The sequence below is a fragment of the Diadema antillarum genome, unplaced genomic scaffold (assembly GCF_040938485.1).
Source record: "Diadema antillarum isolate AM-2024a unplaced genomic scaffold, OU_Dant_1.0 seq00000030_RagTag, whole genome shotgun sequence".
NCBI classification, from domain to species: Eukaryota; Metazoa; Echinodermata; class Echinoidea; order Diadematoida; family Diadematidae; genus Diadema; species Diadema antillarum.
In genome coordinates, this window is record NW_027271146.1 from 225,212 (window position 1) to 247,825 (window position 22,614).

Consider the following 22,614-nt stretch of genomic DNA (forward strand, 5'->3'; position numbering starts at 1 on the left):
TAGAGAGTAAGATTGCAAACGCAGGAAACCATCTTCATGAGCAGAGCTTCACCAAGAAGATGGTCCAAGGTAAACTTACGACATGAAATAAATCTTAAAGCACGTCATAATGAATGTCGCCATTCGAAGGGTGAACAGCAATGTAGAAGGTGTGATATTTTTGAGCACAAATTACTGCTAAACAGTCTCGAGACTTGACGACATCATAGTTACCCCCAACTTTAGCGCTTACAATGGTTGCTGCCAATATTAGTTTTCAGTGTAGCGTACGAAATTTTATGACGCCATAATATTCTCGCTGTATAAATGTGATTTAGGTACAACTTCTATCACGTTCTTTTTTTTAACACGATACATTGAAATGAACGTGATTGTACTAAACTTTAGTTTTCTTATGTCAGTAATACAATAATTGTAAGATAAATGAATAATTCATAAACTGTAGTGTTTCCTGCAGTTCTCGTTAAAAACAAATAAAACAATTCCAAAATAACGTTGATATTTCTGATGACTAACGAAATACCAATTGCAATAGGATACCCTTGATTTCCATTTAAGCACAGCACATACATTTATTTTTAAAAATCTATTTTGCATCTCTCGATGGAGACACAGGGAAGGAAACACTAACGATGAGTATTCCATTATTCACACACAAAAAAAAAAGTTTGGCGCCAGTCGCACTCGTTTGTCTCCCTGTCACAATGAGGTCTAACACAACTACATTTGTTAAGAGAATTTGCGCAAACCGATATTTGATATTATCTAATATTCTCTCTAAGGTAAATAGATGAGTAGGACTTATTATCGGTCTGGACGAAATCTCACGAGACGTTCTTCCAGACTTCACAGGATATGTATGGTGTTGATCTCATTCAAAAGAGCAGCATGAGGACGGGGGTTTTAAACACCTCTTTATTAGATTTGGCACCCAGACGAATCGTCGGACTCACGCCAAGCTTTTGAAGGCAACTCATCCATTCAAACGAATGTTTTCAGCAGAACGTAAGATGTATATTCATTTTTTTACGATACTTTTTCCCCTTGTTAACTTATTGATTTCAAGCTTGCGGCAGCCGATCTTTACTCTTGGGAAGAATCTACGTAGTTGAATAATGTGACTTCGCATCATACCATAAATCATCCCATAAAGTTCGAAACTAGATGTGGTTGTCTGTGACATGAAAAAGATGCATTAGATTAAAATAGAAAAAAAAATGATTGAAATGATTGTTCCTGGAACAAAGAGACTGATACGAGAGAGGAATAATTATGAATAATGGATATCAAGATTAAATTCAGTTTTGAACACGCGCTACTTTGAAAATGAGACGTCAGACCAAAAGAAATGAAAGTGAAATTTTTGGCACCATGCGGAAAAGGGAGAGTTAGACAGTACAGGACAGAAATAGTGTGGTTCCCATACTGAATGGATTAGATGACCCCCATCTCCTCCCCCCCCCCCCCACCAAAAAAAAACAAAACAAAACAAAACACAAACGGAGAGAATAAAAGTAAAGTTTATGATCTGCTGAACAAATCGGCAATATGTCTGTCAATTTGTTGGTGATATATTAAAAAGGCAATCCCTCTGCAGTTGTTTAAGAGCATTTTGCAAAACAAACTAAAAAGAAACCCCACTCTTTCCAATAAAAATGAAAATAAAAAGAATGTGGATTCTGAAAATGATTTAACTGTTTATATGAATATTCATTTGGCTATCGTTGCTACAAATAGAAGGAAACCATAATATTTTTGTTATGACATAGATGCAAAGTTATTCTTAGGTTTTGGGATTTCATGACAACCTTGATTCAGATGTCTAAAATATGAAAATTATGTATGATTGCAAGAGCGACTTTACCTCTTGAATTATATACCAAAAACATTTTGTAACAACCATTATGAGTTTGTCTCAGATGTAAGGTATGTAAGGCACAAGGTAAAGAAAAATCTTTACAGACCAATGTCATTCTCGCTTATCTTTTGAAATAATTTTCATCAGCTCCGTGCTAATCTAACATTGTGTAGCGGAAATTAATTTTCGAAATTCTCAGCTGCAATGATTAATTTTCAACTGTTACCAAAAATCTTACCAATGATTTTGCGTGCAATATTATGTATTTAATTAAATGATCCTCAGATATGCTAATGTCTTTCGACTTCATATAATACAAAAACCCAATGTATTATGATTGCGATGAAAATGTGATAAAATGGTCTCGTTGCTGTTTCAGTTTAAGAAGACAGCATGACACTGTGAATGATAACTAGCCACTTAAAGTTTCTTTGTTTTGTATGATGTCTTGCAGAGAGCATGCTATATGACCTATTCGGCTGCTATTCGGTCGTATTCTGGCCTATTCGGCTCACTCGCCTGTATTCTGCTCTGTATTCGGGTAACGATTTCGGATGGATTTGGGGAGGTATTCGGACATTCTGGGCAGATTCGGCTCTATTCGTGATATTCGGGTCTATTTGGCTAGATGATTCGGGCCGTTACTCCCCTACTGATACGAATATGTCCGACTCAGCCCAGAATGCCCCGAATGCCCCGAATGCATCCCCGAATCCAACCGAATTGCATCCGAATACATCCCGAATGTGGCCCGAATGAAATTTGTCGGGGCCACATTCGGGAGTAATCTTGAGGGTATTCGGCTGGTTTTGAACATTTCGAAACGAATGTTCCAGAATCCCTCCCGAGTTTTCGCAATTGATTCAGCTCCGGTGTAACCGAGGCTTTAACCCCCCCCCCCCCCCCCCCGCAGATCTGCCACAGCCTGTCATGACACCTGCTCGTCTTTTGCAGCCTAAAGATTCAATGCAATTTTGAACAAAGATCTCGCTATAAGGACTAATAAAATGATTTTCACAACATTGTGTGATTCTTATAGTGACAAAGTATTTATTACATTGTAATTATGCCCAGATCTAGACTGGCACATTTTCCCAAAGTCAGCACAAAAAAAAATAGTTCACCTCCTACTGTTTTATATTAATCTGACTTAGAATCTCCCAACTGATTTATGTGAAACACACACACACACACACACACACACACACACACACTAAATGTAGCAACCCTTCATTTGTAACCAGCGTTGCCAGGTCCCAACAGAACAAAATCACTATGAAAAGGCATGTAAAAGATCACCAAATATTAAAAAAACACCAAATTTGGGAAATGTAGTGTAGGCTTCAATTTCAAGACAAACACAATGAAAACCTCTATGAAACACTGTATTAACAGGATTGCATCGCGCTAGTCTCGGTGCAATTCATTGCAAAAAGTGACGTAGTCACACGTAGGTGCCTTCACACACTAAATGCAAAACGTTTACGATGTGTAGGCCTATGGATAATGCAGATACTCAGTATGTGTGTATGTGTGTGTGTGTGTGTGTGTGTGTGCGTGTGTGTGTGTCGAGCGTGACAAAAGACGCACACGGTATGTTTCTACAGGAAATTCCAACGCATTCTAAGAGGAGAACTTTGGGGAAATGCATTTTCGTTTTTATTTACTGCCATCATTTTTCATTGGTCTTGAAATCACCAAAAGAATTACCAAAAATCACCAAAATGTTAATATGATTTGGTTACCAGACTAAAATCGTATCACCAAGGGCTTCCACAAATCAAATTTCACCCACTTTTTGGTCACCGAAATCACCATCTGGCAACACTGTTTGTAACGGAGAGCTAGGTCTTCCAGTGAACAGCAACAAACAAAACAAAACAAAACAAAAAACACTCTCTATCAAGCCTTAATTTAAGCTTACTCTAATGTTTGTCAGATATAACATGCTTATCTAAGACGCTTAATATCAAACGTTACTCAAATGCAAGCTCTAAGAATGTTTCTAGCGGTGGACAATGTTTCATTCGTCAAATGTTAAAAAAAAAAACACCTGCATTTCTATAACCTCTTGAAAAACATTTACCACAAAGTTTATGTGTTAATCGCGAAATGAGGGAAGCTTCTATCCTTCAATTATTAACAAAACCATGATGTTACAATTCATCCACGCCAATAATTATTTTACTTTAAGCTGCATAACACTGCACTCCGGGTCCTATACTATATAGTTCCACAAGAAATCAGATCAGTAAACCCTTTCAACATTTTCCGTGGAGTAATTTTAGTGTTGATTTACCTGTTAATCGCGATGTGAGGGAAGTTTCCTAATTAATCATGATATTACGTTTTATCCTTGTCAATAATGAATTTTCTTAAAAAAAATAAATACGTATAAGATTATACTCCGGGTCCAAAATTATACAGCTCCTTTCTACAAGAAATCATATTAGCAAACAGTTTCAACTCCTTCTAGTAATTTTACAACTTTTATTTCAGACACGTGATATGCTTGTCATTGTTTTGTCTCATAATAGTATTTTTTTTGTTTCCTTCAAATGTTTCATGCTACGCTGTAGATTTATCTTCATTCACATATTGCAGACCTTTTTCTGTCATGTAAAGTTTTCAATATGTATTTTTCCCCTGCAGCTATGATTGCTATATTTCACATGGCCTTGCCAAAAGGCAGCTTTTAGCTGATGGTTGTGCTCTTTTCTTTACCATGATGAAATAAAAGTTACTCCAACTTAGAATAGAAGACGCAATTTTTTAATTCAGTAATATGACGTACAACATAAGGAACAACGCTTCCGCAAAATTTAGTATACGCAAATTGTGTGGTATAGTACAACAAATACTTGGCAATTGCAAGGCACTTGTGTGTTATCTTTATGTCTGTGTTATCATAACGTTGACAGACCTGCTTTGCAGCGTGTTTGTACCCGCTTCACTTGCCATCCATAGTACTATATGAACCCCGTGTCTAGCTGCCACGATCGGGCCTCTTATTTACAATACTCATTCTCTATTCATTAATTAGGATATAAAATGAGAAACATGAACATGCTTCTCTGCTCCCGCTGCGAGATTCAAGGCATCCATTAATCCTATTTCTGTTCCAGTTGACCTTTTGTAAACTTAATAGGGCAAGTGTTCATTACAAGGAGAAGAAGAAAAAAGACGGAGAATTAGAAAAAAAAAAGTAATATCGTGGGAGAACACCGTCTCGCTGTCAATCGCAGTTCTCTGCATGTGGTGTAATGAGAGTCCGAGGAAAAAACCAACATATCAACGGATGTAATACAAGTGTCAAAACAACGGATAACCTTACGTACATGCGATGATCAAGATGAGCCTGCAAGCGATAAACTCAAGATAAAAACGAGTATAAAAAACATGTGTGTCTATCACACACATACACACACACACACACACACTCATGCATATGTATATATATATATATATATATATATATATATATATATACATATATTTATATATACATATTAGAGAATGGAGGATAGACCAAAAAAAAAAAACAAACAGGAGTGCATGGGAAGAGAAAAAATAGATCGGAAAGAAAGTACAGTTGACTCAGAAGCTTATCTTACTGGGAAGACTGTGCTCAGATGACTGAAAGTGTACATACGGCCTTTATTCTCCGCAGGCGATGAAATTATATCCCGATGATCTTTCTTCTTTTCTTCTTTTTTTTTTTTTTTGATCTTGCATGAATATGAGATAATAAGCACGTAGGCACATGGGGTGCGGATATGTTCGGGTGAACCAGACATTTCGCCAGTCTGTTGGAAAGGTCCCTTACTGACTCAGACGTTAGCGATTGACATAAGGCGTCCGCTTTACGTAGACCTATATTATGTTATGTGCCGCGTATTTTGCCGTACCATTGTTTTCAATTAATACACGACAAGTTCATATATCAACATTCCCTTGCCCATTAATTGTATGCAGTGCGCAGTCGAGCGGGGAAAAAAGGAACAAACTGACAACGTTCCTCCACGTACTTTCTCGAATGCCTACATCGCAGTTTCCTGGATGAAAAAAAAATGCAACAAAATAAAGCAAACAGAAACTCTGTAAATACTTGGCATATTGAATTGTTAAAAAACTGCATCAATTTGTTTAGTAACCGATATCAAAATTACCGACTCAAAACATAGTGTCGTGGTAAACATTGCTAATCTATCGTGTCATAACATCACTAAATTTCTGGTTATTTATAAGTTTAGGCCTGAAATCAATGACACATGTGCAGACTAAAATAAGAAAAGACTAGCAGATAAAAACCAACCTGGAATAGCGCATGGCTGACAACAAATTCTTTCAGAGATACCTTCTTCATTTCTAGATGTCTTGAATACAAACCAAGATGATATACGTAACTTGTCAAATACCAGTCGGTGTTCAAATAAACATAAGAAAATGATTAGTGGGCCTTTTGTAATGCCCTTCTGGGACAGACTACCCTGCGATGTTTTACTCCCGAAAACTTATAACCGATGAAAGTGCATGTTTTTAGCATAATCCCTCAATTATTGTTTCAGCTTACCCCTCTTTGGCAGACGGGTGCAAAACTTTCCGAGACTCATCTTTTTACATGTTAGCATCCCTCTTTTCAAGTCTTGTCAAAACATCATTTCTACCACCTTTTTTGTTATAAGTAATTCTAGATGCTGGAAAACGGAGCAGCTTCTGACAGCCCTCTGCCCTCAAGAGATACACGATTATACATGTATTATATATATATATATATATATATATATATATATATATATATATATATATATATATATATATATACAGTGTGTATAAAAAAGGGGTAATCCACAGCTTTGGGGGAGAGCTACTGTTTTATAATTGTCAGCTATGGAGAGCGCAATATTAATTTTCAGGAAAGAAGAACCTTTCCTCTTTCCATTGATGCCTAATTATGTTGACTAATGTCATGCATGACTGAGCACATGAAGTTTAAAGATAACAATGAAAAACTGCACTTTTTCCAAGTTTGTGTGTCACATGAAGGAACAATGAATGTCTCGCTAAAGGGATGAAATCTGTTTTATTTTCTCTCTTCATATTCAAGACATTGTCTGTTGCTGCGCCACGCGCCACGTGACATGACATGCGTACATTCAAGACAGGTATAGATTGATCGGGGGCCCGTTTCATAAAACTTGTTATCAGTGGCAACTGCCACATTTCTATGACAAATTTGCTCTCAGCCAATCGGAAGCAAGGATTTCAGTAGCTTGTCACATCTATGACAACTTGTCACTGATAACAAGTTTTATGAAACGGGCCCTGGTCTTACCAATCTGCAAAATATGATTTTATATACATGTACCTATATTCACCTTTCTTGAAACAAACATTTTCATTACTAGCGCAATATATCGAGCAACAATTCAAAATCTTATGTCTAAATTAAATGCCATTATTTCATCAGTGGAGACGAAGAAATCTAGTCCTGATGTCATTAAAAGTATTTGTTTCACTCTAATTTCATATCCTTTACATTTGAAGTGTACAGGGACATGAATCTAAATTCCTAATATTGTCCTGGTTGAAACAATTTAACAGCAATCTGAGAAGCTAACAAAAGTGGACAAACACAGATGAAGCGCTTGTTAAAGTAGATAATTCTTATTATGAGCACAAATCATATTTGCTGTAAATTAGAATAAAGCTGAAGTATTTCTATCAATGATATATTATTACAGCTTAAGCACCATCTTTCACCTGCTTCTAGACTTTGTATGGATAAGCACTTTTGCTGTCAAAGAGTAAAATCTCAGGCTCAGGGTAACGTATTACGACACCGTCCATGATAACTTCTTAGCAAGGCGTAAGAGTCACCTCCTACCCCATCCCACCTTATTTATGATAACTTCCTAACCAGGCGTAAGAGTCACCTTCCACCCCTCCCACCCTTTTTTTTTTCTTTTAGCTTTCTATTTCCTGACGACCTTTGGATCTGCTGCTGCTTCCATGGCTATCGCCTTTCGTTTCATTACCTTCTGTGTTTTTGCAGCAGTTTGGCCTGGGGAGCATCGAACTTTCACATGGTTCACATGTAACGTGCGGACGACCACACCAAGCAGATTCTTGATCAAATTGCTTTGAAGAGACATGCCGCTCTCAAACATGCTTGTCTGCGGTCAATCTTTGGTGAAATCCTAACAAGTTTCCACACACCCTGGTGCAGACCAGCTGAATAGACACCATCTTGCTTGTATTTGGTCATCTTGTAAAATCACATGCATCGAAGAGACGCCTGTTTGATGAAGGTTTCATACTTCCCTAGGAATGGTGACTTACATTTTGGCTTGGCTGAACCTCTTAAATGTCTACGTATTAGTTTACAGACGAAGTAAACAAAGTAAATTGCCATCTCACCGAACAATATGTTCCGGGGGAACTCCATCTGTTTTGTTTTGTTTTTTTAAGTTGTTGATTATTGAGATGATGCTGTAAGGTTTTGCTCGGGGTAGTGCATATAGAAGAACATGGAGGGGAAAAGATAAACAAGGACGAAAATAAACAGGGATGGGGGATTCTGTGTCTTTCTCAGTGAGGAGAAAGCCGGTACCGCTGGATTATGAACCCATTTCTAGCAGGAAATGTCAATCGAAAGTCACTGATCCATCAGTCACCTTAAGAGCACGTCATCGAGTCACATTCGAGAAATATACTAAAGATGGAATTTAGATAGCAGTCCAAATCTCGTGTATTCATGAAAATATCCACAGAGAGGTTAGCTCGAAAGCCAGGCACATAGGGTATACATTTGTAAACGTCACTGCAAGACCAATATACTCTGAAGTCTAGTTCCTCATCTTTTCCCCTAGATGACTGAACGTCAATTTATATCATTCATCCATTTTCGTTTAAAGCATAGGTACACGAACTATAGTTTTATTTCTGTTTAGCTGTATCCTTTGCCCTTCGACATTGTTCTTTGTTAAATCTCTTTTAATGCAAATTAGTCTCTGTATTTATTATGATTGTTAATTCCAAAAAGATGCAGGAGTATATAAAACGGTTCTTAGGCCATCTCAAACTCAAAGGCAAACTTTTGTGCAGATAGTGGAATCTGTAAAATGTGTCGATGAATGCCAGCAATCTTTACAGCCATACACCGCTTTTCACATAATATGTCTAAGTCGTTTTCATTGGTAATTACGGCGGTTGTGATAACTCTCATGCTACCCTCAGTGCGGTCTTATTCAACACGCGCAAAGCCCTTAAAGGTTATCGAGGATATTTTGGGCATACCTCACTATAGAACGGATTCGACATCTTTCCTCATGGTAACGTTATGTGTCCTTATCACCCTGCTTTATTCAATACAGCGAAGGAGGTTTCCATTAAGAGTCTCTGATTTCGTGCACATGTGGTTTCCACGACAGCAATAGTTATCACGTGTATGAAATAAAGAAGATGAATACCTCAAGTGTGATGCCGAATAATATGGAATATCATATTCATTTTTGCTAAGGACACACTATCTCTGGAGATTTTCAAACTGATCGCATCTTATCTGTCTTCGGCCTATAGACATTTATATTTGCTGTAAATAAATGTTATTGCACTAAAAAAGAAATGAAAAAAACGTTTTTCTCTTCTTTGCTCTTTATCAGCTATTCAATCTTATCGATATAAAGCCCGCAATCTACCCTTTCTTTGTTTGTCGTTGCTTTCACATTCTCTGTACGATGTACACAGTTCTATTTCGTTTGTTTTGATTTTCAATACCTCAGCCTACCTACATGGCCATCAGCCCACCTGATGTTACTAAAGGGCAGTCATTATATTGCGTTAGAAAGAAAATGCAGATAATTTGTACTTGCGCAAGTACGTGCTCTAGGGTAGGCTCTACTTCAAGCGCCATGTGCAAACCAGTTTACGTCTATATTTTCGATCCTCTTTCCAGACGTGTGCTTGCTTCATACTTTCGGCGGCAAAAAACGCCAATATTAATCGCTAATTTTCCCAGTAACGAGAATCTCTAACGCAATAAGTCTGGCGTCTCATGTGGGGTTGGCGGGATACTAAAGATGAAAAGGCTTTACAAGCTACACTGGGGGAGATATATCACCAATAACTTCCAATATGCTTCTTTATTACCATGGTGCAGCCACACTTATCATAGAAATTTCGGCTACGCGTTTTCATGAGAAAATAAAGTTAAAGATTCTCTATGTCTATGTCTATGTCTATGACTCATTTACAGAACTTAAGCAGTCAAGGATTTCCATTGTATATTTTTGGTACTGAACTTTTAAGTTTATTAAGCTCCATCGACGTTCAACTGATAATCAGAAATATGATCAAATCTGTCTAAATCACTTTCACGTTAATTTGCTCGTTCACTTGTGCCAGGTCCTACATTCATAACTCAAAGATAAAGAAAAAGAACAAACAAAACAAACAGTGCCAACTACAGTATGTGTTACTGTCTGACAGAATGCAAACATTGTGACTATTATATTAAGCATCCATAGATAATTGACAGGCCAATGATAACAGACTTGATTGTCGGCTAAAGAGTACCACTGGACAAGGACTTTTATTTTCTTTGTATGACAGATATACAACTCATAAACACATATTCAAACAGCATTCATCTCAAAAACTCCTACTTACTACTATGATAATACTGACTACTGACTTTTTCCGGATGGACGCTCTATAACGTCAAATTGCTTGATGCAATCATGCAACGCAGATCGATACAGAATATCGCTAGCCCCTGCATGCATCCAGTGACAACCACTACTCATACATGCGTTCGCCGATCTGTGACGTCGTGATGTTCAATGGTCCTTGTGTTGCTGAAAGTACGTGACTCGAACATGTCGAACGTGAGTGACTATAAAGCCATTCAAAATATTGAACCCTAATTCTAAGAATAAAGTTTTATACATTTAGATTCAAAATCTGAAACCAAAGTAATGATGTCTAAGACTAGCAATTCAGGAAAATTGATAGATTACAAAATTAGTCATAATTTGAAATATTCTGACATGGAACTGTGAGCCTTTCAGCGCCAATTCGCAAGGTTACGTACTCCTTGCAGTCCCACACATTGTATTTTAATGTCTGTTCGTCAAAAATGTATATAGCCTGCGTTATGCCAAAAGAAGTAGGCCTATACACATGTCCTGATTCATATTCTATGCAAACAAAGCACATATTATGGAAGTGTGAGGCAGGACAAACGAGGAGAATGGACCCGAACAAATTATCATAAAGGCCTATATATATATATATATATATATATATATATATATATATATATATATATATGTATATATGAAGAGTTCGGTTTCAAAAGGTACCAAGTCAATAATTTTAAGTTCTGAGAAAAATCTTGATTTTTTGATTATCATGTTTAGCAACCTCAGATTGGAATGATATTTCCCCCTTATTATACTGTTTATGATACAACATTAAAACCACTCTCATACAAAAAAAAAAAACAGGTCCACACATTTATTTTCAAGGAATTAATCATTTTCAAATTTATGTGGATGTAGTACCTTTTGAAACCGAAGTTTCACATACCATAGACAGATTCCATTTGATGTCATGAGATGTTTCGCGGATTTATCTTTTTCCAGTAATGGTGTTGATGGGGATGGGATGCGAGGTCAAGGGGGCCTAGGTAATTGACAATGTCCTGCCCTATTTAGCATTCAGAATAACAAACCAATTTGCACAGCTCAAGCCCCACTTCTCCCTTGCTGACCAATATTTTGAATAAATGATTGTCATTGGTCATAAGTATTCAAACAAATTTCGCATGCTTCAATGCTCTGGATCCATTGGGCATGGGGGGGGGGGGTATCCATTATGCATAAAAGATAATAGTAGGGAGGGGTCACAAAGACACAGCGCCCCTATAGGCCTACAGGATTACCCAACCAGGCACAGGGACGGTCAAAACATACTGTTCTCATTTCTTTCACACAGGCTTTGTTTTTCATTTCCTTTCGACACCACCCCTTTTATTTTCTGTTTTCCTCATTTTTTTTTCTTTCGTTCTCACCAGGTGATTTCTTTCTTCCCTTTCTCCTTTTTTTTCTGTCTCGGGCTTTATCTCGTGATTTCTTTTATTTTCTTCTTTGTACCTTTTTTTTTGCTTTATTTCTCGCTGTGAATTCTCCCAACACGTGTCTCAAGAACACTCTCTATTCTTAATCTGTTTTTCTTCATTCTTCTTTCAATGGAACTTCGAAGGGAAAAGGTGGAAAAACATTATCTGAATGTGCTGTTTTTCTCAATGATATAATCAAATTCTTCAGGGCCTACACGAATTTCATTCTGGAATTTTTTTACCAGGTTGTAAGGTAAAATCTGATAATCTGAAAGCTGATAAAATCAAGAGGGTCGGTGAGTAATAGGAGTAGCCCTATACTAAACACACATTTGGTATTACCTTTGTGACATTATTAAAGTAAAATATGTAATTTAAACAATCAATATGAATGTATTGTTCAAAGCTTCATGTTACTTCTTTCCTGCCCTGGTACTTATACTTAGCTACGTTATGCATGTATAGAATAGCACAGCATATCCACAGGCAGGGGACAGGTAAAGCACTGTTGGTATGGGTGTCAGAAATGCATGCCATAGTATTTACGTACATTATCTTAACAAAATAATTTTGCTTTCAGACTAGTTGTCACACCCTTATTAGCTGTGAAGCAATTTATATAAGGCATAGTCCATACCTACAAAGTGTCTGTACTTAATTTTGGGGACAATTTATGGCTCAAACTCAACACCCTAGCAGTAACGCACAGTAACTAACAGTTAACGCAGTGCGTGGGACTATATGAAAGTCACGTAATTTCTCCAGTTTCTCCATCGTTTCTCCTTCGCTCTTGTCTACTGCTTTTCATCACTGATCCTTTTCTTGGGATGGTTTGTTATGTTAATGGGTTCTCCTTCATTTTCCTCCATTGCTTGGTCAAAATATGATGAGATTTTTTTTTTAAAGATATTTGTCAGATTTGCGTGATGATTTTAACAGAAAGCCAAAAGCCAACTTCTATTGTATAAATGGTAGAGGGTCAAGTCAATACTGATCACTGATTGGTCAATTTCCCGATGATGTCATTGGAGTGGATGTAGTACCTTTTGAAACCGAACTAAAATGGAAGTAGTACCGTTTGAAACCGAACTGATTTTTAAATGTAATTTTTAAACACTTTCTGGTTGGAAATTCAATCGTTTGTTAGTATAAGTGCATAGAGATCCTGCAAATGAGTACATCAAGACAAAAAAGGGAATTTTGATGAAAAATGGATGTAGTACCTTTTGCAACTGAGCTCTTATATATATATATATATATATATATATATATATATATATATATATATAATATAAATACTGTGCTTTGCATCTGAAGTAGACCCTATAGATGAGAAAGAGCTGAGAGATGACACGGTGGGTTGTTTGGACACGGTCGCTATTACAAACTCTCCCTCATACAGCACTGCCATCCCGAATTGAAAGCTTCCTTATCAAACAGAGCGATGCATTCAGTGGATCAGATGATTATGAAGCAATAGTCATAGAAAGTAGGCAGACAATGGCTGGCCCGATTGAATCGATCTTCATTCGCTGTTCACCGGGGTACATTTCAAAACCACGAATAGCACTCATGAGCGAATAATGTGCATCGAAGCGTACGCTCATCTATAACGGTCGGGGACTCGACTTCGGCTGTGTGTGTACTGATGCATAGATCTCAGTGATAAAGCTGTATACAATAAATTCTTCACGGGGATTCTCGAATATATCCGAGCCAGGCCAGCCTGCCCGCCCCATGGTGTCCCCTCGCTACCGGGTTTGGCGAATTTACAAACTCGAGATAAATTCAGCGAACGCCATCAATTGTTCCTTGGATATCTATTCCCGGAAATCATAGCTATTTCATGAGCTTCTCCTCGGCATGTGTTTTTATTAAGACAAAAACAGCTAAACAAAAATCCTCCCTATGTGTTCTTTAAATTATAGCTTTTTCAATGAAGGATAGAATCACTTAGACTAATTTACGCACTGACATCAAAACAGATTGCAATAATTGCAAATTGCATACAGTCATAATAATTATGAACTCGATGTCGTTGTCCCCCGACACATACGCGCATCCACATACTCATTCTCCACGCTTGAACACACATACACACAAACGAAGTCAAACGAAACGAAAGTTTCCATCAACTTCCGGATGTTCCCTTTAAAGCATCATTTTTCAATGAAGGACCAAATCAGTAAGAATTAAAGGCATAATCGTACAAAAACTGACTACAATAATTACAAGTTGCATACATTGATAAAATTATAAACTTGATGTTGTGCCCCGACCACACACACACTCACACACGCACAAACAAACACAGACACACGCACACGCCTGCAATCTCAAAGAGAGCCAAAGCGAAAAGATGCATTATGTTGATTACATGGAAATAGTGAAATGCCAAAGGACGAGGGAAATACTCAGGCGGTCGTAAGAGGTTGTCATCATGACTTAATCAATCATATTTCCTAGACTGAACAAGACAAACTAACAACCAAGTCTGCTTCAGCATTCCTTTCATGCATTGGCGGTCGAAGGAACGTAGGACGTAGATTGTCAAGTATAGTTCAGACCATGCAGCTACAGTAGCTTCAAGATGAACTAAGAGCTGAAACAGAGAGATGGTTAACGGTGACAGTGGAAAGTATGTTTTTTTTTTCTTCTCCCAAAAAGGAACAGTGTACTTACATGTGAGGGTATGACTATATGCTTTCATGTATGTATTTTGCTATGAAGGCTATCATAATGTGTAGTGTGTGAACAGACCCATCTTGAAAAGTCATGTTACCAGAGAGCAATGGTGTCACCAATATTCTGTCTACTTAACAAAATGTAATGAAAGACCAATATAGTAGATGCAACTACTATTTGTCTGGTTGCCATAAATCTCAGATAATGTATTATTCACAAGAATTGCAAAAGTAGAGGATGATATGAACTAAGCATGGACATTGATAAACAAAATGATACATGAAGTTAGATTAATAATAAAATTCATCATATCAATGTAAATTAGAAAGAATAGAAAAATCGCTCTCATTATTGTAAATGCATTCATATCGCCCCCCCCCCCCCCCCCCCCATTGGATCTGGCTTAGTTTAAAAGATACGTTGCAATGCTTTACAGCTTCTATATTTTTATTACGTCCATCAACAAAAACAATATTTCTAATGCTACAACACAAAATGAAATTATCTATATTATTAAATCAGTTCAATTTAAGACTTCAACTGATGGATATAATGAATTCAGTATGAAACTACTCGAATAGTTTCTTCAATTACATATCCTTTGGGATATATTCAATATGTCTTTATCGAATGGATGTTCGTATGCCCAAATCTGTTAAAGATTGATATATATATATATATATATATATATATATATATATATATCCTATATTAGTTGTGACCGTGCATCACAAAACGAACAAAAAGTCGCACCCTTGATTTTATGTGAGGACTCAAAAAAGGTGAAATTGGTCAACCGAGTCAATCTTGAGTTGTTCATATTTTCTTAAAGAGCTATCCTTCTTCTAGATTATTATGTAATTTGGGATCATAACATGAATGAGAAAATGCGTTTTCAGCAATATTTTTACAACCTTTTTTTTAAGGAGAGTAGAATGATGAGGTATATCTTACAGGCCCTTTTTCATTTCTTGAAATAATTTGCACGCTCTTCACTTTCAGTCTAATAACTTTTGAAAGGATAATGCCAGCTATACTGCTTTGAAAGTTGGCATTGATCATAGACAGAATTGTTGATAGAACATGCTTAATTTCAGCTTAATCTGATAATCTCTTCATTGTTGTTGCTCCGGTGGTTTAGATCCTGCGCTTTGTCTCTTTCATCGCACAGCTAGCACAGCTTGGTAAAGATTAACCGCTTGAATAGACCTTGCACTTAAGAACCTCTTTTCTCACTTCACACTTTTCCAGAGTGTGTGCTTTCTTTCCAGTATTTAGGTAGGTTATAGGAGTCCATTTGAATTGAGTTATGCATCATTTCAAAGCTTAGAGTCTGCTTTTTCAGAATCTGCCCTTAACTGAAAATCCATGGCTGGCGACTCTTTGTTTGTTTTGTGATGCTGGGTCACGATTTTACAGTTGATAGATAAGGTTACGAAACAACTCTCACAAAATGAACATGTAATTGTCATATTTATGGATGTAAGTGAGGCATTTGGTACCATTAATCACATATTTTTATATATAAATTGAATAATTGTGACCGTGCACCTCAAAACGAACATAAAGTCGCACACACTGATTTTGCGTGAGGACTGACAAATAAGTGAAATGGGTCAACCTAGCCGAACTTGACTTTTTCATATTTTCTCAAAGAGCGGGTCTTCTTTTACATTATGCTAAAATTTGGTATCATAAAACGGGCAGGAAAGTGTGTTTTTTTGGCAGTTTATCTCGAACATTTTTGGTAGAATAGTGTTATTAGTTGTGTCTTTAGAATCCCTTTTTCATTTCTGAAAAACCTTGTCCACACTCTTCACTTTCAACTCTAATAACTTTTGACAGGATAGTGCTACTGCTTTGAAAGTTGGCGTTAATTATGGACAGAATGTGTTAATGAGGCATGTTTAATTTCAGTTTGATCTGATAATCCCTTCATTGTTGTTACTCTGGTGGTTTACTTCCTGTTTTTTGTCCCATTCATCGCACAGCCAGCACGGTTTGGTAAAGATTAAGCGCTTGAATAGACACTGTACTTCAGAGCCCCTTTTCTCAGTTCACACTTTTCCTGAGTTTGTGCTTTCTTTCCAATATTTAGATAGGTTAGGAGAGTCCATTTGATTTGAGTTATACATCATTTTGAAGCTTAAAGTCTGCTCTTTCAGAATATGGTCTTAACTAAAAATTCATGTCTGGCGACTTTTTGTTTGTTTTGAGGTGCAGGGTCACAATTATGGTTTACGAGCCCCTGCTTACTCTTTGTTTAAAGTTATTTATCTGAAAGGCTACACACTTTTACACACTTTGTGTGCATACATGTCGCGATTCATCCACGTCAAATATCCGATATGGAGTCCCCACAGGTTCGATACGTGTATTGCTTCTTCTTCATATATATATAAATTACATTATAAATTCATCGTTGATTATGACTTTCGTTTCGTTTGCGGATGACACTGCTGTTTAACCTCCCATAAGAATCCTCACAACCTGGTTCAGATATCAAATTATGAATTGCAGAAAATATCACCTTGGTTTAAAGCTAATAAATTATCCCTAAAACTTGGTAAAATGTATATAATACATATATATATATATATATATATATATATATATATATATATATATATTATGCATTTTCAAACTACATACTACAATCTTGATCCGCATATTGCTAATGGTTTATCCCTAGATCAAATTGATTAAATTTTTATAAGTAACAATTGATAATCATTCAAGGTGGCATTATCATAAAGCTGAAATCGTCACAACTATCTAAAGGAATAGGAAAACTGTGCAGAGTGGAATATTCTTTGTCTCAAAAATGTCTTTAAATGCGTCATAAGACTTTATTGCTACCTTATCCAACATACTGCAATATCATATGAGGAAATTCTAGTAAATCCAAATTGAAAAGAATTTCGGTCTTGTAAAAGAAAGCTGTGCGAATTGGCTGTGCGAATTTGTACAAATTCCACCCTTATAACACCTGCCGATCCTTTACTTCATCAATCAAAAATTCTCTAACATATAGTGCAGTATTGATTACAACAGATTTGTATAGTTATGTTAATTTATGGTCCCTGTGCGTATATTAATTTTCTTTGTTATTAAAGTGAAATCAAGAATGGTCTCTCCTCCACCGCGCGCTTGCACCTTTTCACCTACCCCCTTTGTTTGCAAGTAAATGCTTGAGAATAATTTTCCACTCGTTCTCTCAGAAAAGGGCTGTCATCTCATCAGACACCATTATGTTAATTGTGACGGCCCCTGCATCATGGGACATGTCACGGAAGTAAAAATGCAACAAATGTACTATGCTTTGCTTCTAAATGATTTCTTAGTTTTGCTTGAACGTTTGATCTTCCTAAAAAAGAAATTAAAAGAAAATGTTTTTTAACCAAAATCGGTGTTATTGTATTTTCGTTTGTACATTGTATTCTTGGGGGGGAAAAAAGTGGAAAAAATGAATTGAAATTGAATGGAAATCGCTGTTACCAATGGTTGCTGTTGTTTTGGGGGGAAAAGGGGAGGGAAAGGTGATTAGTTATAACTCCGTCGAATGTCTATTTTTTGAAGCACTAAGCTTCGTGTACCCCCCCCCCCCCCCTCCGAAAATAGTGAAAACGTACAGGGAGCACTTTATGACTTGTTTTATTTCGTAAATTTAGTATTGAAATTTAACCAGAATAATGTTAAAAAAACATCATTAATCCGTAAATAGCAAAGTGGAACAACAAATTGGTGTTAATACAGTCAGCTACAGCAATCAAACACGTGCTCAAACCCCGGTCACACAGCGCTTTACGGTTTGGTCACGGCCAAAACACGTCAAAACGTGATCGTCCGTGAAGCAGACGATGTTGTTCGTGTTGACATCGAGTTTAAAACGAGCTACTAACGGTCGATTTATACACGTGGCAGGGCGCGGGGAAAAATCTGAACGGCGCCGGACGCGGTAAAAAGTTTTGAACTGCTCACAATTTTATTCCGCGGTCAACCACGGGCGGCACACGTGGTAAAGACGTGTAACACACGTGAAACACACGTGATAATCCGTGTTCCGGCAGTGATTAAAACTTGGGGAGACGCGGTGAAGACGCGAAAGTTTAGCCGTCATCTGACGCGTGTTACGCGTTGGTATCACGGGAAATAGCGTGTGTTTATCGGCTTATCGCTGACAATTGGATTCTTCCGCGTACACAAACGTGGCTGGACGTGGTTAGCCTTACTTAGGCAATGCTTCAGCAGTGAAACAGCCGCCCGAACGGCCATACCCCGTACAAAGCACGGCCAAACCAAAATTGACCAAAAAATTACCACTTACGACCACGTCCACCAGATTTTCATAACTTTTTGTACGTGATTTGGACGTGGAGTGCTGTGTGATCGGGGCTTCAATCATCTCCAGCTTTTGTTAAATCTTTCCCATCCAGTAAAGACGACATGCTATGTATTTTTGAAAAGACGCCATATAAAACATGTCAATGTGAAATACTCTTACTGTAATATCAAGTGTTAAAGTGATTTCTATTTTCAGGAGAGGGGTGATTTCACGACGTTAGGTTATTTCAGATGATTTTTGCGTCTGTTCCGTGCTGTTGATTATTAAGCTAAATGCAACAGTCGTGAAGTGGGCATTTGCACTTTTTTCTTTTACCCTGCAGAGAGCATGAAGTCAAGACATTGTCGATTGTTTTTGTACATGAGCTGTAGACACTGTAATTTATGTAATACTTTCTGTGATTTGTGTCTATACGAAGGCATATCGTCACTTCATCTGCCTCATTATGTAGACACTTGGAAGAAGTTTTGTGTTTATCACCACACAACGGGTTGGAAAAAAAAAAGAGTGAGGCAGAGAAATGAGATCCTGGGAGGAGAAGCAAAGCTACCAGCTTGAAAATGCCTGAGAGTCTTAGAAAACGTTGAATAATGTGGTTTCTCATTCTTCTTTCAAGCCTTGCCCTAGGAACTGTCCTATTTTCTTCAACTAGAGCTGAAATTTGATTAATAAACGTACTGGTATTCTTCTTAGATTGAGAGTTTAGCATGGGACACGTGAAGAGTGAACATGATGACAGACTTGGCTGATAAAGGAAGAGGTGAAGCCAGTGTTTGTGTATCACTATAGTATACTACTAACTCCCCCTCCCTGCCCTCTCTCCCGTCTCCCCTCCCCCACCCCCCCCCCCCCTCTCTCTCTCTCTCTCCCTCTCTCTCTCTCTCTCTTCAAAATGGCGACATTTTGTCTCATTAGGCTAAAAAACTTAGATCTAAATTTTCAGTTAAACCATCATGTGTTTGTTTAAATATTATTATTATTAGAATTATTATCATTATCATTATTACCATCATATTTTCTGGGAATTCCTTGTATATTTCAAATCGTGTGTATTTCGAGTGCATATTCCATTTTTAATTACAGGATTCGCTTCAAGTGAAGACTACTCAGCGAATTATCAAAAAAAATTGGAAAAACGTTTGGCTGATTTTATTTTTTTTCTATGATTATATCTTATATCATGTGTATTTTTGTTGTTTTGGTTCCATTTCGTTTTGTACGCTTTTTGTTGCATGCAATGATTTTACGTTTAGGCCTACGTACATTCTAATAAAACTCAACTTGTGATTCCATTTGAAATACGATCAAGATTGTTGAACTTTGGTGTATGGGGTGGGTCCCAAGGAGGAGTTTTCCACTTAACCCAATCGATGCTAATGACTTTAAGGTAGACACTCGATACGGAACTGTTGCTGAACGCGGGAAACCAAATGTCCGATCCATTTTACACTATCTCTGACCTCATCAGCTGGCGGCTGCGAATTAAGCCTTTCCACTCCATCCCACCCCTCCTCACATTACTCACATCAGTGATAACATAGGATACTATCAAAACATACGTTTGTCAATCTAAAAGCACTGGCTTAGTTGTGAGCTTTTTCTTAGGGATGATTGACGTGGAATTATGGGTAGAATAAAAAAAAACTTATAACTTCAGATCATACTCACCAATAAGACGAATAACAGATGGTTTTGACATATTACTATTCAATTTAAATCATCCACTTGTACCATTGAAAATATTGTACTAATGACAGCAATTTTTACAACGTCTGAGATGTTTTAAAGCTGACGTTTACAGGCAATCAAAACCAAAATATATTAATGAGGATTGAATGAACGTAGCAATATGAGTAGAAGCCATCAGTGAAGGTTTTAAGGAAAATCCGGCTATCGATGAATGAAAGGTTTTGAATTTGTTAAATTTTCGATGTCGGAATTTTTGGATAAGAAGACTAAGTTTCCATGACGTCATTTTGTGCAATAATATACTAGTAAAGAGAAGATAAGAAAATTTCACAAAAGTTTCATTGTTCATAAAAAGTACAAATTCCGTCGACTTGTTATACAGATATTATGTCCAGGGTAATATTTTTCGCCCTGCTTTCTGAAGGAAATAAGTCAAAATTTAATGCTCTCTCATTATGCTATAGAAATTAGCATTTGTTACATATTCCTATTCTCTTAATATTGTTGCCCATAATGACTGTAGTTGTCTCCTTTTCCAGCGATGACGGCACTATTTTTTTTTATTGAAAACTTTAGAAAGGATTGCACGATTTTTAAAAACTTTTAGTATTTTCTTATACTAATGTTGCCGCTTTCACTTATATTGAGATTGGTTTCCGTTGATAAATACTTTTACAGAATTTTACTCATAAGTGTAATTATATAAATGCATTTTTTTTCAGGGAGACAACTATTCTCTACTGAAACAATTGTAACTAAACCTGACCAATGATGTGAACTACGTTCTATAGCATAAATGTATAATGACTGTAATGGCTTCATTACTTTCTGCTGGTATCGATCGGCAACACGTCCACTGGCCTCCCGACAGCAGCACGGGTGTGTTCTGGAATTTTCTTCTTCTTCTTCTTCTTCTTCTTCTTCTTCTTCTTCTTCTTCTTCTCTTCTTTTTCTTCTTCTTCCTTTTTTCTTCTTTTCGACCCGCCTGCCTCGTGCATGACTATTTTCATCAATAGGACGATCGTTGAGTAATACTGTGCATCTCTCCGCTTGTAAATGCCGGTGATTGATAACCCTGCCGAGCTCCTCTGCATCATATCCTGATGGTTTTGTCACCATAGTATTACCATTAATGTTACTCAGTAAATGTCAGTTGAATTCAGATCATCAAATTTACCCACTGCGTTGTTCGTCATGCAGTGCTAACTGTTAGTTATTGACGAAATTAAAAACATTACGTTCTGTCCTTGTCTTTCCACGTAAAGCGAATTGAATCTCCTTTCAGGAAATGTATTAACGTCCACTGTCCTCGACGGAATGTCTGTCAGCTTTTGATCTTGCATTAAATCTTTCCAACAGTTTTCAAAACATTTTAAGTTGTTAATGTGGCTTAAAACATGCAGAGCTAAACAAACAAAACGGGATGATAAACGTTGCTATTTGAAATCAATGTTTCATTTTCATTTGATTTTAGATAATGATTATGAGATGAGAAGAGAAAACAGAAAACACGTAAAGAAGTAAAGATCAAAAAGTCCTGAAATGGAGGAAATACCACAACATGATTGACAGTCTCATTTATTTCAAAAAAATATATAGCTGACTCGAGTTGGAGTGAATTTTTGTCTCCGTGATAAGATGCAGAACAGTAGATGGTAGAAAGGGGAAATGAAAAGGACCAATGATACTGGTTTACACTAAGGTAACATCATTAATTCAAATGGAATTGTTTGCTATGTGCGCTTGTTTGCCGGGGTAACGGGACCACAAAAGAGAGTGGCTAGGATGAGAAAAAAAAAGTCACGCACAAACACATTCTGTGCATATGAGCGTTTCTTTGTATTTCTTATCATTTGTTTGTTGGAAGTGAAATAAATCAACTTGAACAACTTGAACTTGAACATTTTCTTTCTT

General features: G+C 37.0%; 1 protein-coding gene across 1 annotated transcript in view; it reads left to right on the forward strand.

Moving 5' to 3' along the window:
* The window catches only part of LOC139725261 (atrial natriuretic peptide receptor 1-like), a 281,503-nt gene that overhangs the window by 167,505 nt on the left and 91,384 nt on the right, over positions 1-22,614 (forward strand). The gene's annotated exons all lie outside the window — the stretch shown is intronic.